Here is a 15,704-nt window from a genome sequence, read left to right as displayed (position 1 = left end):
TATATATATATATATAATAATAATCTGGATATCATGTCCGTGTTACATACAAGCAAGAAACTCACATGTCACATGTCATATATATATATATATATATATATATATATATATATATATATATATATATATATATATATATATATATATACAAAAATCCTTGTATAGAACTATGCATTTCCCAGTTCCAGCGACACAGTGTTTGGCTGTTGTGTGCATGCTCACATGTCCAAGATAGGAAGCTGCATTCTAGGGAGTGAGAGAGCACTGTGGTTCATGCACTGCTGACCCTGGTGTGCTGGTGGAAGGTAGTGTTTCTTTTTGGATTTCATTTTTAAATGAATGGATCATGCTTGAACTGTAACAATTTGGGCTATTAGTAAGTAGAAAATGTTTGATTTTGTTCTGTTTAGGATTTTATCAAATTTATGTATAAATTTTCTTTTTGTTTCCTTTTACACAATATTAAAACAATGACTAAAAATTTTCTGAAGCATCACCATCACTAATTTTAGCTACAAGGCGCCACTGCTCGAGAGGCTGAGCCACCCCCTTTCTCTGACCTGAGTCATCTGACCCCTACTGATAAGCACCACAGGTGCTCGACCTAAGTGACAACACTGCAAAGCTATGTTGTCAAATGTTTTATTTATATTTATGCAAAACCCTGACTATTTATTATCTTAAAACCCAAATCATTTGTAGTACTGCATGGTTTGATGAGCTAAGTACAGTAAAATCCCTCTCATCTGGCATTCGAGTATCCGGCAGCTTCAAGTATCCGGCACATTTTTCCCCGAGCCTTAAAATCAATAAAAAATCAATGTGTACTCATAAAATCGATTAAATTATGATTAATTTTGAGGACGGCACAAAAAAAAAAAAGTTTAATGTTAAGGATGCGATATTCATGGCTTCACTTGCTTGGCTAGACGTTAAAAGGCAAACAGTGATGCGATGTTGGCACAAATTGTACCCTTTGATGATGTGTGATGATGAGGATGATGAGGAGTTTGAAGGGTTTGTAGGTGGCATGAAAAATTCGGTGGTGAGGGAGCTGAGAGAAAGGGGGGGAAATGTGCAACTTAAAGTGACAGATGAAGCGTTACAGGAATGCGTGGATGTGGACGAAAATCAGGCCGTAACATTCACTCTCACAGACAAGGAACTTATTAATGCTGTAGTAGATCATTTAGAGAAAATTAGTGATGATAGTGATGATGATGATGATGATAATGAGCCTAAAGTAACTTGGGAACAGGCTGCAAAACACATAGCTGGCTTTGTCAGGTTTGCTGAGCAGTGCACATACATGTCAACCCGAGATGTTATGACCCTTCACTGCATTGAGAATGAGTTTTTGCTGCAAAGAAGAAGGAGCTGCAAACAAGAAGACATTAGAAACTATTTTAAAGTAGCTTGTAAGGGAAAAGAAGTGGGGCAAACAAGTACAGAATCTGATGATGTTGATGACCCGGAGGGTGTTGAATGAGAGGTGTGGGAAGCGAAAAAGTGTCACAAACACTCGTACATTTTCATATCTTTATTGTATGCTATACATGTTGGCTAATGTTGAATAAAGCAAATAAGTGTATACGTACTTTATTTTTGTAACCCATCAACTTATTTATAAGAGAAAAGTATTAAAGAGAATGTTAGTACAGTAGTATTGTGTGTTGGTGAGTGTGAGGTGGCAGCGCGGGTGGCGACACACGGCACAGCGATCAGCTGATCTTTGTTATGGTAAGATGCGTGAGTGTAGGGTGGTGATTGTGGCCATAATTTCACTTCTATTCAAGTATCCGGCATGTCGGTGGTCCCGTTGATGCCGGATAAGAGGGATTTTACTGTAACTCATATTTAATACTTGAATTTCAATAAAAAAAGTAAAAAGAACTGGTATATTTAAGAGAAATTGTGTGATGTGGCAGTGTAGCTAACAGATCTCTGCCAATGTCTAAATGTTCTTCTGAGAATAAAAAGAATATAGGAAGGCAATTGACGAGCGAAGCGAATGGGGAATAGTGCTGTAAATCTAAAATGATTTTTCGTTATAACTTGTATTAATGTATGTGAGGTTTATCAATTCATTAGTTGTAAAGTTAGTGGCAATTTCAGGCTCAGCACACATACTGAACTTAACCAATATTCAAATCACTATAGCTCAAAAACTTTGTGAGAGGCGAGTCGTTCTACTATATACCATTGGATACAAAATTTAATTCTGTATCCATTGATATGTATTCAGTATTGTTGAGACAAAAGTAAGTTGCAAAAAATTGCAGAAAATTAGTTACTTAATAAAATCCCACTTATGACACCCTTCTACTTTTTGCAAGTTACCCATTGACTTCACCGAATAAAAGAGATGAAACCTAGATCGTAATTTTGATAGAGTTCTGCTATGATATAGTCCTAATTTAGTTAAGGTTGGCTGCTTTCTTATGGAGATGTTAGCATTTGAATAGTGTTACAGGTAGTGTGGGGGACATGGCACTTATCCTAATATTAAAAAAATAATTCTAGCTCAAAACTTTTGTGAGAACTGAATGACTGTCCTGCATACCATTGGATGGAAAATCTTATTGGGCATTCAATGCTATGTGTCTGATCTTGTTAAGACAAAAATAAGTTAGTGAAGATTTAGTAGATTTTAAGAAATCCTATTTTTGACACCTTTCTAGTATTTGCAAAATAAACATTGACTTTACCCTGTAGAAGAGATGAAAGCTATATGATATAAAATTGATAGAGTTGTACTATCATATTGTGCTAATTTCGTTATGACTGGCCACGTAGTTCTGGATATTAGCGTTTGAATAGCGTTACAGTCGGGCTGGGCCAGGTTGCTAAAAGTGAAGCATCAACCTCCATAGTAAATTTTGCTTCTCTCGTGAAGAAAATGGAGATCCTAAGTGTAACACAATGAAGGGAGAGTAAATACTAGTATACGTATTCATACTGGAGGAAGGTAGGTCAGGATTTAAATACTTGGTGTTTTATGTCAGAAGAAGCAAACCATTAAAAAAAAAAATTACAAATTTGTTTTTATAAAGATTAGAAATTTATCAATGAATTGAATTTAAGAAAAAAAATAAATGCTATGTTTGGTTAGTTTTTAACATGATGTGAATCTTGGACTATTAAAAATATGTAAAAGAAATTAGAAGCAGTGGAGATGTGGTTCCAAAGAAGGATGCAAAGAATTCCATGGACAACAAGAACCAAGTAATCAGGAAATGTAGTGACGTGCACTGAAGAGGGAGTTATGAGCAACCTGTTGAGGCATGAAGCAGCTGCTGAGAGCCAGAAGTATGGAAAGGGATTACTCATAAAAGTTGAAGGAAGAAGAGCCAGAGGAAACAGAAGTTCATGGAGACCTTGATGGAAAATGTAAGCAGACTATGGAGTGAGACATATGTAGTCATGGCAGAGAGGAGGTGGCGCTTGATGGTCACTGATGTAATGACGTCATGATAATTCCCTACAATAATGAGAAATTTTTAAGGATGTAATTAATAAGAACTTTCAAGATGAGTAATTTTTTTTATTTCATTATTATTTTCACTAGTGTTTGGACAACTATCCTAAGAATTTACTATTTGTTAAAACTGGCTGACAATGAAATTGTACTTCAACTTTGGTTAATATTTGGGAACATCTCCACACTCCCATTGATGTATGATTTATAAAACATAAATGGATATGAAACAAAGGAAAAGATAAATATAACATAGATGCTTGCTTTGAACCTTGGAAAACAGTCCTAGAAATTTAAATTCTATACATTTGCTTGGCTGCTTTATCTAATCCTAATGCATTATACCACTTGTATTACAGTAACTATTGAATTATATAGGTATATATAAATCATGAAATTATGAAATCATGACAGAAAACACAATATAAAAAAATTATCTTGAAACAAGTACATAATATTTTGATGGAGAAATGAGTTTGACAGTACAAAACAGCAAGTACAGTATACACATGTATGATGGAAGGCACTTTGAAGTTTACAGAAATGTCTTAAAAAGTAATTGGTCCCAAACTCAAAAACTTTCTACTGTATTTGAAATAAATGGATTAGAAGTAGCAAAGATATCCTTAAAGCTTAGGATACACTGCCTTGCCACTTCACTTATAGCTAATGCAAGGTATAGGCTCACTTAGTACACTCAAAAATAAGTCAACCCTTAAAATTTAAGACTGGCACTTAAGAGGATAAATTGTCCTATTAAAACCAGGGTTGGTTTGATTTAAATAAAATTTAAATCCAGTTATTTAAACTTATTTAAATGTCAAAAATCTTGATTTATATCAAAATTAAATATACTGTACTTTAAAATTGTTTAAGTGTTATATCGAGTAAAACTAATGGTTTAAATTTTATATATATATATATATATATATATATATATATATATATATATATATATATATATATATATATATATATATATATGTATATATATATATATATATATATATATATATATATATATATATATATATATATATATATATATATATATATATATATGACGAAGGAAGAATATATGAACCAGTTATACAGGAGAAGTATCAAGTCAACTTGCCCTGTACTGATCCTGTACTGGTGGTGTAGCAAGTCAGGCACCAAGGAATCATTGCCATCTCATACAAGAAAAATATTCCAAAGCATAAAAAAAATGGTGTTTTTGTTGCTAATAACAATAAATGTAATAACGAAGTTTAATGAGATTAACCCTCACAATTCCAATGACAAAGTGTCATTCATAGAATGTGGTCTGGAAACCTCAATAATGCTTGATGCGTCATATGGCATGGCAAAGTAATAAATATTCAACAAAAATCAAGAAATGACCCTATCTGTGTAAAATTTAACCAAGATGAGAGTAAGACGATGAATTTCAAAACTGTATAGTAATGGTCAACAAAAACTATATGTACTGCCCAGTCATTATATCTGCCAATGGGCTCCTGGCAGTCAGATTCTGAAGGTTTTCTGAGTGGCAGCAGGATTTAAAGGTCTAAGGCTTGTCACCCATCCTCTGTTTGGTGATTCACTGAGTATTATGATATATTAGATATATGCAAAATATGTTTTCAGTACATGAATATGAGAATCATATTACTAAGTAATGAAAATATATCTAAATTATCATATACAGTAAAATCCCTCTCATCCAGCATTCGAGTATCCGGCAGCTTCAAGTATCCGGCACATTTTTCCCCGAGCCTTAAAATCAATAAAAAATCAATGTGTACTCATAAAATCAATTAAAATTCCCGTGCGAGGCATACTTGTCCCCTCGCCACCAGAGCGCACTGCTTCGCGCCACCTGCAGCCCTCTGCACTGTGTTTACTCAGTGACTCAGTCCCGCGTGTGCACTGTTTATCGCCTGATGCCTTCATCATGCCTAAAGTTGTAGAAAAGAGGAAGCGTGTTGTGCTTGCACTTAAGCAGCTGATCAGATCAGCTGCTGATTAAGATCAGCTGACCTTTGTTATGGTAAGATGAGTGAGTGTAGGGTGGTGATTGTGGACATAATTTCACTTCTATTCAAGTATCCGGCATGTCGGCGGTCCCGTTGATGCCGGATAAGAGGGATTTTACTGTAACATTTGGTAACAGCATTTAAATCCAAGTCCGGACTTTTTTTGCAGTAGTCTAAGATTGCACTTGTGATATTTATTCTCTCTCTCTCTCTCTCTCTCTCTCTCTCTCTCTCTCTCTCTCTCTCTCTCTCTCTCTCTCTCTCTCTCTCCACATAATAACCATACAATTTTGAAGGATAATGATAATTTTCAAACCTATTTATATATTAGATTTGAAAATTATCCTTCTTCAAAATTAAGAGAGAGAGAGAGAGAGAGAGAGAGAGAGAGAGAGAGAGAGAGAGAGAGAGAGAGAGAGAGAGAGAGAGAGAGAGAGAGAGAGAGTAAATTATTACATTTTTGTTTAGTGGTTAGTCAAAGAAACATGAACATATCCCAGGAAATACTCCAGATATGAAAACTTTGAAGACATCACTGATATTCTTTTGAAAATTCTCATTATTATAAGCATATAAAATTACTATTTTACACAGGAAAGTTGCGAGAAAATATGGTGTTAATTCTGGCGGTATGTACGTATTTACTAACGCAGGGTTGATATAAATATAAAGAAAAACTATATATATATATATATATATATATATATATATATATATATATATATATATATATATATATATATATATATATAAACTACATCCATTATCTTTGTTGTGAGTAGTTTTACATGGCAAAATCAAATTCAAAACTGTATCATAAATAATTGATGAAAAAACCTAATAGATATAAGAAAATACAGTTTTTCTGGAAACATTTAGTTTTAGCTCATTTCTGCAGGATGCTAAACTATTTCACAGAAAACAAACTCTTTCATTGGGAAGCTAACACAATGCCACATGTTTTGGAAGTCTATACATAAAAAGTTGGCCCACTAATTTTTTTTGCTGTGAACTGAAATCACAGTTCATATGTATTTATTCCAAGACCCATATTGTAATCAATTTGGCTTATTTTACTTTATTTTATGTGGTAATGTTATAGAAAATATCTATAATGATAATGGCATATAATTCATACACATAATATAAGTACAAGGTGGGAAATATCTCTTGAAACTAAACAATTCTGAGTGCAAAAATGGGTTCTTCAATCATGCACACTCCCTGCCACTGAAAAGAATGAACAAGTATTACCTTTGGGTCTTAGAGGGTTAATTCTTTCTTTTATTTTTTATGCAAAGTTAGTTACTTTTAACATAACAGATCTAATTAAACTATTAGTCCTACTTATGATTTTCATGTGAAAAACTCATCTTCATTAATGTATATTAAACTATGGTTTCATTTAAGATTGGCCAAGTTTAATAGAAGAAAATGGCATCATAAGACTGAAACAAATAACCAATGGAAACAAACAAAGATAAAAAAAATAAATAAATAAAAAATAAATAAATAAATAAATAAATAAAAAATAAACAAATAAATAAATAAATAAATAAATAAATAAATAAATTTTTTAAAATCAATTTGTATTTTTTGAAAATCTGATAAAAAAAAAAAAAAAGATTTTTATTATCTTTGTTTAGAAAAATTGTGATTTTTCCAACCCTGACTGAAACTGACAAGTTTTGGAAAATTCTTACGAAATTATAGATGTACACATAAACAATTCAATCCCATAGAAGCCAGTTCACTATAAATAAAGTGTTTAACCAAGTATATGAGCACTGTTAATCAGAGAAGGCTGACAAGCTACTTTCCAAATCTGTAAGAAAAAATAATAATAACAATTTAGTTAAGTCATACATTTACATCACACCCAAATAAATAAAAACAGATAACAAGATAAAAATAAGACAAAATAGGTTATATAACCAATGAGTAAGGAAGATACTGAATATACTGAGTATAGTTTAACACTTGTCAGACTTTGTTAATCTGAGTTTGGAGAAAAAAAAAATTAACTTTGGAAATCTAGTTAAAACTACTGATATGCTCAACACATATGATCAAACACATTTATACTTTAGGTTCATGCAAGAGTGTGTGTGTGTGTGTGTGTGTGTGTGTGTGTGTTTTAAGACAGATTCTTAAGTATTAACAAAGTATAAAAAATAATTATAAAAATATAACTAACTAAAGACTAGGCATATAATGTACACAATCAGACTCCATTAACCTTTATCTCACTCACATGCTACGAGGTCACTTAAAGGATGACTATTATACTGAGGAACTCTTTAAAATGCTGTCATTTAACACATACATATAACCATGATTAAACTGTGTGTGTGTGTGTGTGTGTGTGTGTGTGTGTGTGTGTGTGCATATTTACTTAGTTGTATTTACCTAGTTGTGGTTTATGGGAGGGGAGTAATCCCTTAGTATCCCATCTCTATATCTATCCAGTTTGGTCTTAAAAGCATGGCCAGTTACAGCATTGACAGTGTCTTCACTGAGTTCATTCCAGTTGTTGACACTTCTGTGAGGAAAACTATACTTTTTGATGTCTCTTCTACAGTGTGTGTGTGTGTGTGTGTGTGTGTGTGTGAGAGTGATGTCAGTACATTATCTCGGCAGGTTTTCCCACTTTTTTTCCCTTACTTGTTTACTGAATGGAGGTTCTAGAGAGAAATCATGGTTTGGTGAATACAGAGATTACCGCACTTGTGCTATAATGACAAAGCTGTCATAGATCATACATTGCAACATCACTGTTCACATTTTGACCCTCTAGAGCAGTGGTTCTCAACTAGGGGGGCACAGACACTCTCCCAGGGGGGCAGGAGCACAGGATGGGAGTGGAAAAAAATCATGGAAAATCATGGACTCCAAAGGAGATGCAGCATCTATCTATCTATGGTGCATAATTGGGGAGTGGGTTGAGTGGATGGCACAGGGCAGAAGGGATCCCAACTGCATTGAACTAGCTTACAAAAGGTTGAGAACCACTGCTTTAGAGCATACCTATGGTGAACATCATCTTGGTCAAAAAATATGGTGAGCAGCTCCTTAGTTCTGGTCTAAGTTTGACAAACTTTCCAGAATGATTATGATGATAGAGGCTTCCAGACTGATGATTAAGTATTTCACTGATATGAAAGAAGTCAGTGTCAAATTCTTAGCACTGAAGCACATCAGTTGTTATGTTACTTCAGTGTTCCTTCTGCATATATGTCAGTAATCACAAAAGTTGCATACCCTGCCTTATGCCTAAACACTTGCCCAAAATGACGTGACATGATCTGACTGGAATTTCAGCTTTATCATTATATAACACAGATGGAATTTCAGCTTTATTATATAACAGATATTCTCTTTTAACTAAATAATATACCTTTCCAGTTCCTTCATAATTTCTGATCATAAACAACTTCCATGAATGTTTCTCACTTTCTACTAATATCCTCTATCTTGAAATGACAATACACTCACAAACTTGAGCAGAGAATGAGCCTTTGTATGTCATATGACTAAAAACTTGTTCTACACAATTTATGCCAGAAAGATTTCACATGCCCTCACACAAATGTTGCTCAATTTTCTATTAATTTAAATGCAAAAGCATAAAGTATACAGCAAATGCAACAGCATATGTGGCACTCCTTGTTGAAGTGAGACAAGTGACACAAGGGTTATCTATAGGTATCACATGCCTCACACTGACCAACTATTCAGGCTTTCTAAGGCACACCAGGCCTTAAAACTCTCCCTCCCCACATGTACAAGGCAAGATTCTTCTCCTCTAATATTCTCTCTATGCCAAGTCTTATACTTCCATTTTTTTTCTCTATTTTTTTTTTATTTTGTTTCCATTGTGGAGTCTTTTGAGAGATGATGAAGGCCTCAGCCTCATCCTCTGGTATTCATTCTTCTCTTATTTTGATACCAAGAACTAAGTGAATAGCAGAAAGTAACATTAGTATTCTTAAATCTTAAAAGTATAGCTGAACTAGAAAGAATTTAATTTTTTATTATTTCAGTTAACACTGGTTATGAGCTGGGGTGGGTAAGAAAAAAAAAGCAGCATCAAAGCTGAACTTCAGCTCTGGGGTTGATTAAAGACAAATGTACCTATGAAACAATGATTGCTCAAGTTAATACTGGATCTGTTCTCTAGTTTTCTTGTGCATGTTGCTTACCTCACTTCCACAGGGAATGCAATATATATATATATATATATATATATATATATATATATATATATATATATATATAATCATACAATTGGCTTTCTTCAAAAGAAGGGACAAAGCATATAACAAAAAAATACATGGATTTCATGTTCCTTTCTCAAGTAGACATAAAAGTTAAATACTAAATATCATTCAAGACTTCCTGAGCTATCCAGTAATTTGTTTCCTGAATATGAACTGGACACAAAACATAAGTGCACTCACACAAAGTTTGGGGAAGAATGGTACTCGTGAGCTTTTACATTAGAAGTGGGTGATGGAATCACCATTAAAAATGTATTTACAAAGCAAAACTTTACATGAGAAATAAAGTACAAACTTGAGATCCAAATACCCATAAAATAACATGGAATAAGAATATCCCTATGCTTCTTTTGACACACCTTTGACTTTCAAGATGGTTACACTTAGCTTAAATAAGTTAATCTGCAAAATGTGCAAATTGTATACAAGTACTTAAAACCAAAAATTCAAAGTGATTTTTACAGAAATGACTGAATTATGCCAACCAGCAAATAACCACAGTAGGCATTAGTAAAGATTCTACTAATCACACAATGCATGCCTTAAAATATCAACAAACAAAATGCAAGAGGGATAAAGAGTTCATCAACAAATAGAAAAAAAATATCTATCAATGCCTCAATAATTTCTCTCCATTGAAGAGATATTGCACTAATACTAGAAATATAATAAAGAAATTCATATAAATAAATAAATAAATAAATAAATAATTGAAAATAACAAATGCAAACAAAAACAGGATTTTCAGATGTTCTCAGATACAATTTTTTTTTATGTAGGAGGGACACTGGCCAAGGGGAAGGGAAAAAAAAAAAAAAAAAAGACCACCGATATGCTGGTCCCAAAATAGGGTTCAAAGCTGTAGTCAAAAACTGAAGGATAAGCATCTTGAAACCTCACTCTTGAAGGAGTTCAAGTCATAGGAACGTGGAAATGCAGAAGCAGGAAGGGAGTTCCAGAGTTTACATGAGAAGGGGATGAATGATTGAGAATACTGATTAACTTTTGCATTAGAGAGGTGGACAGAATAGGGGTGAGAGAAAGAAGAGTCTTGTGCAGCAAGGCTGTGGAAGGAGGGGAGGCATGCAGTTAGTGAGATCAGAAGAGCAGTTAGCATGAAAATAACGATAGAAGAGAACAACATTGCGGTGATGAGAAAGAGGTTGAAGACAGTCAGTAAGAGAAGAGGAGTTGATGAGATGAAATGCTTTTGATTCCACCCTGTCTAGAAAAGTGCTATGAGTGGACCCCCACCCCCCTCCCAGACATATGAAGCATACTCCATACCTGGACAGATAAGACCCTTGTACAAAGTTAGCAGCTGGAAAGGTGAGTAAAACTGGCAGAGACATCTTAGAATGCCTAACTTCATAGAAGCTGTTTTAGCTAGAGATGAGACGTAAAGTTTCCAGTTTAGATTATAAGTAAAACTCAGACCAAGGATGTTCACTGTAGAGGGAGACAGGTTGAATGTTATTGAAGAAGAGGGCATAGTTGCCTGGAAAGTTGTGTCAAGTTGATAGATGGAGGAATTTAGTTCTTGAGGCATTGAACAATACTAAGTTTGCTCTGCCCCAATCAGAAATTCTAGAATTCTAGAGAGATCAGAAGTCAGGTATTGTGTGGCTTCCCTACACGAACTGTTTACTTCCTGAAGGGTTGGACATCTATAAAAAGAGGTGGAAAAGTCCAGGGTGGTATCATCAGCATAAGAGTGGATAGGACAAGAAGTTTGGTTTAGAAGATCATTGATGAATAATAGGAAGAAAAAGGATGACAGGACAGAACCCTGTGGAACACCACTGTTAATATAAGATTTAGAAGAACAGTGACCATCTACCACAGCAGCAAAAGAACAGTCAAAAAGGAAACTTGAGATGAAGTTACAGAGAGAAGGATAGAAACCATAGGAGGGTACTTTGGAAATCAAAGCTTTGTGCCAGACTCTATCAAAGCTTTTGATACGTCTAAGGTAACAGCAAAAGTTTCACCGAAATCTCTAAAAGAGGATGACTAAGACTCAGTAAGGAAAGCCAAAAGATCAGCAGTAGAGTGTCCTTGACGGAACCCATGGTGGTGATCAGATAGAAGATTGTGAAGTGAAAGATGTTTAATAATCTTCCTGTTGAGAAGAGATTCAAAACTTTAGATAGGCAGGAAATTAAAGCAATAGGATGATAGTTTGAGGGTACAGGCTGAATGTAGGCAAACTTCCAGCAAGAAGGAAAGGTAAAATTTGACAGACAGGGTTGAAAGAGTTTGACTAGGCAAGGTGGAAGCACAGAGGCACAGTTTCAGAGAACAATAGGATGGACCCCATCAGGTCTGTAAGCCTTCTGAGGGTACAAAGGTTTAAGCCAGCAAGAGCATGGAAAACATCACTGCAAAGAATTTTAATAGGTAACATGAAGTAGTCTGAGGATGGAAAAGAGGGAGGAACAAACCCTGAATCATCCACAGTAGAACTTTTAGCAAAGACCTGAGTGAAGAATTCAGCTTTAGAGATAGATGAGATGGCAGTGGTGCCAATGAGTGAAAGTTATGAATTTCAATTTTCCAAAAAATTAAGTGCTTTTACTTCATTTTCACCTGAGTAGATCCTGGTCCAAAAGCAAAATACAGTTTTCTGTGCATTTTATGTAATGAAAGATGATAACACTGGAAAACGTGCAATTACATTCACATCTTATCATAAACATTTATAGCACAAATAAGGAAGTGATTCCAACAATCTAAATTGCATTGACAAAGCTGCTATGGATCAGTCCACTGAAGAATTTTGTACACCATTAATACTGTTCTTATCATCATGTGAGGGTTGCCTTGATGCAACTAAAGACATTGCCTGATTCAACCACTGAGCAGCATATAGGCCATCATACACATGCCGTGCTAAGTGCAGAGTGAGCAAAGGCAAGGAAGTGAACTCCTGGCCACATGCACCACACTGCTGTGAGGAGATGCCACTCTCACAAGTGCCTGGTGTTTCTGGAAGACCACTGCAACTTGCTACCACTTTACTTTTTACTTTATGTTTTTTTTCTGGGATTTTCCCCAACTTTTTTCTGTGTTGGCCTGTTTGACTGGATGTCTGCAAACGTGATTGAACACTGTTTTGACTAAGGCTAAGGGTCTCTACTGCTTGTGACAATAATATATCTGTTGTCTGTGAAGCCAACAGTACATCACTTTGGTTCCTTGAATTTGAACACATACAGTTTGCAGTAAATCCCTGGCTGTAAGTACTGGTATGTTTCTGATCTGAAACCTGAATATTGCACATTTTTATTGCCACTGATTCAATTTTTTCTTTGAAGCTTTTGTGAGATTGTGCCTTGTTTATTTCATCTCGACTCTGATGACATGGGATTCTTGGACAAGATCTGGATAGTCTCATTCTTTCTCTCTTCTGGAAGATCGTGTGTTGAGTATAAAGCAGAGGCTCATGCCCAGGAGGGTTGGTGACATCTGTAAGGGGTGACATTTTGCGATGTCACAATGTCATTCCTTCCTGCAATAAAAAATTAAAGTTACAGAAATCTTTAGAAAGAAAATCAATATCAAAGAAGCCTACATTCTACTCATACATACATAAGGTAATTTAAACTTTAAAATTTTTGGAAGTAAAGGTATAAAGCTAAATACTATGCATCTCTGTAATCTTCTTGACTTAAAAATAACGGGTGTTCACAATGATGTGGAAAACTGCCAGATTCACCAGCTGACTTAATATTACACAAAAAAAAACTTGGTATGCTGGAAAAAAATCTTTACATCATCTGTGTGTTATCAAACCAACTTGTAAAATATTAGGAACATTTCTAGCTCTCATCATCAAATGAAGAGAAAGAAATATGGCAAAAAGAGTTAAATACTACACACATTATCTCAGGTTTGGGATGTATCATCACCTTGAGACGAATGTCATTTTTCCCTCTCTATATAAGTTTATTTTATCCATTAAATTATGCAATTAACGTAACTTTATAAATCCTGGCACATATGAAAGAAACAACCATGCTTTGATGTGAAATCTTAGCAGGACACTGGTGAAGATTGCCTGTTGACATTGTGTCTCCCAATGTCTTTTCTGGAGTTGCTGCTTGTCTATTTATATCATGTCTCCCAATATCCTCCCAGAGTTGCCACTTTCTTCTTTGAAAATACAACCCATCCTTTCACACTTTGGTTCTTCTTTTGTGATATGTTCGTGCAATCAACCACAGCACAAGGTTTTACAACAGCACTGCAGACTCCTATCTCCTGCCCTGGGTTTTTTGATGTTTAGAAGTTGGTGTGTTTGATACCAGCTGTTTATCTCGTCTTGGCATATTTTAGCCATTACAATATGCCTGCAGCATAAATAATACTTACTTGATTCTTTTCGTGATTTGGCAGACAAAACATTAGTCCCTGTAGGAACCAGTGGAAAAATGTTTCAAACTAAATATGTAGCAGAGGACTAGAAAAAAAATGAGAAAATACTGAGAGCCTAGTTGTGAGTATTTTCTTATAATAACTGTTCTGTAGAGTGTGCATCATCAGATCCCATGAGTACTGTTAGCATAAACACCTAGGATTAATGTTTTGTTGCAAATAGGTACAGTACATCAAAATGCATCACGACAGGTGCTTTTAGAAAGTGCATCTCCAGGGAACTGTGGGAGCATATATGAAGTCCTACTTTAAGGCTGGGATCAGATGACTGACTTTGTGTCTGTGACGCTGTGGCACCGAACTGAAGCATGTTTAAGTGACTGTGTCTTGACTGAGCCACACCACAGAGTCACCCATGTGAATCTGTGGGTGTGGGTCTGGACAGATCCATGCCATTGCACAATGCTTTGTTTTTTCCTGTGGAATCTATCTCTCTGAAGCTGGACATGAAGATGTCACACATCTCCTTCCATGCCTTGGCTTTTGCTATCTTATTGTAGCATACATCCCACATCTCTGGTTAGTTTTCAGTTTCAATAATAAAGTGATCTATATCGAATGTAGATGTAAATAATAAAGGAGAAGTAAAAAGAAAACTATGACTTGTTAATTAACCTACATTTGGTATATGATTGCCAAGCAGTCCATCAGGCGTCAATGACTTCACATGCCCATCGCTCAGCCACAGTCACCTATGTGCATGGGTCCTCGACACAAAGCCCTGCCACAACAACAGCTCACCACAGTCGCTCATCTCAGACACTCATGTGCACAGCTTTGCTTTTAAACAATGGAAACCTTAGGGAAGCCACATCCCTGCCACACACCAACACAGCAATATGGTGCCACAAGAGTTGCTCATCTGCTCCCGGTCTAAATAAGCCACTGACCACCGGCAACTCAGACAAGTGCTCCAATTATCTACATTTTTTAAAGAATAAAAAAGCTGCCAGTCTCAGATGGGAAAGAAGCAATGGTCAACATCATTCCTCTCATGACTCTCTACCTAAGTAGCTAATGGTCAAAGGCCTTTCTAAAGAAAAGCCTAAGGCCATTGAGCTACCTTTGATCTTTGTCACACTCAACCTTCCAGAAGGTTACAAGGTTATTTCTTGATGTCAAATTTTGTTTACAAATGCCAATCACCATTTTATGACCAACCTTGCCACTGTTGACAGTCAATGCTCCATCATCTGAGCCTGGCAGTATCTTTATTTTCCAAAAATTTTAGTTTATTATCTGGATAGTTTTTTTCCTACTTTACATGAAGTTTTTGGTATCTAAAGAGTTCTTTGGAAATATGCAAGAAAATATGAAAATAAGACTAGGGAAAGGAGTTTAGATACTTAACTATGTATTATTACAGTGCTTCTTAACCTGGGGTATTAACACTCCCAGGGTGTACTGAAATAAATTTGAAGAGGCACTAGGAAACACTGTACAGTATACACCCGCTGCCAATGAAAGTGGCATGCTGATGTTTTTGTT

At 35.2% G+C, this 15,704-nt stretch overlaps 1 long non-coding RNA gene across 1 annotated transcript in view; it reads right to left on the bottom strand.

Moving 5' to 3' along the window:
• Positions 1–3,523: 3,523 nt before the first annotated feature.
• LOC135100434 (uncharacterized) overlaps positions 3,524–15,704 on the bottom strand; it is a 16,553-nt gene continuing 4,372 nt past the window's right edge. The window contains exon 2 of the long non-coding RNA XR_010268709.1: positions 3,524–13,290. This is a non-coding gene — a long non-coding RNA (uncharacterized LOC135100434). The remainder of the gene's footprint in view (positions 13,291–15,704) is intronic.

This window comes from Scylla paramamosain, chromosome 5 (assembly GCF_035594125.1).
Source record: "Scylla paramamosain isolate STU-SP2022 chromosome 5, ASM3559412v1, whole genome shotgun sequence".
In the NCBI taxonomy this organism is placed as follows: Eukaryota; Metazoa; Arthropoda; class Malacostraca; order Decapoda; family Portunidae; genus Scylla; species Scylla paramamosain.
Note: the sequence above shows the minus strand (reverse complement) of the source record. Positions and strands in the feature narration are given on the sequence as shown.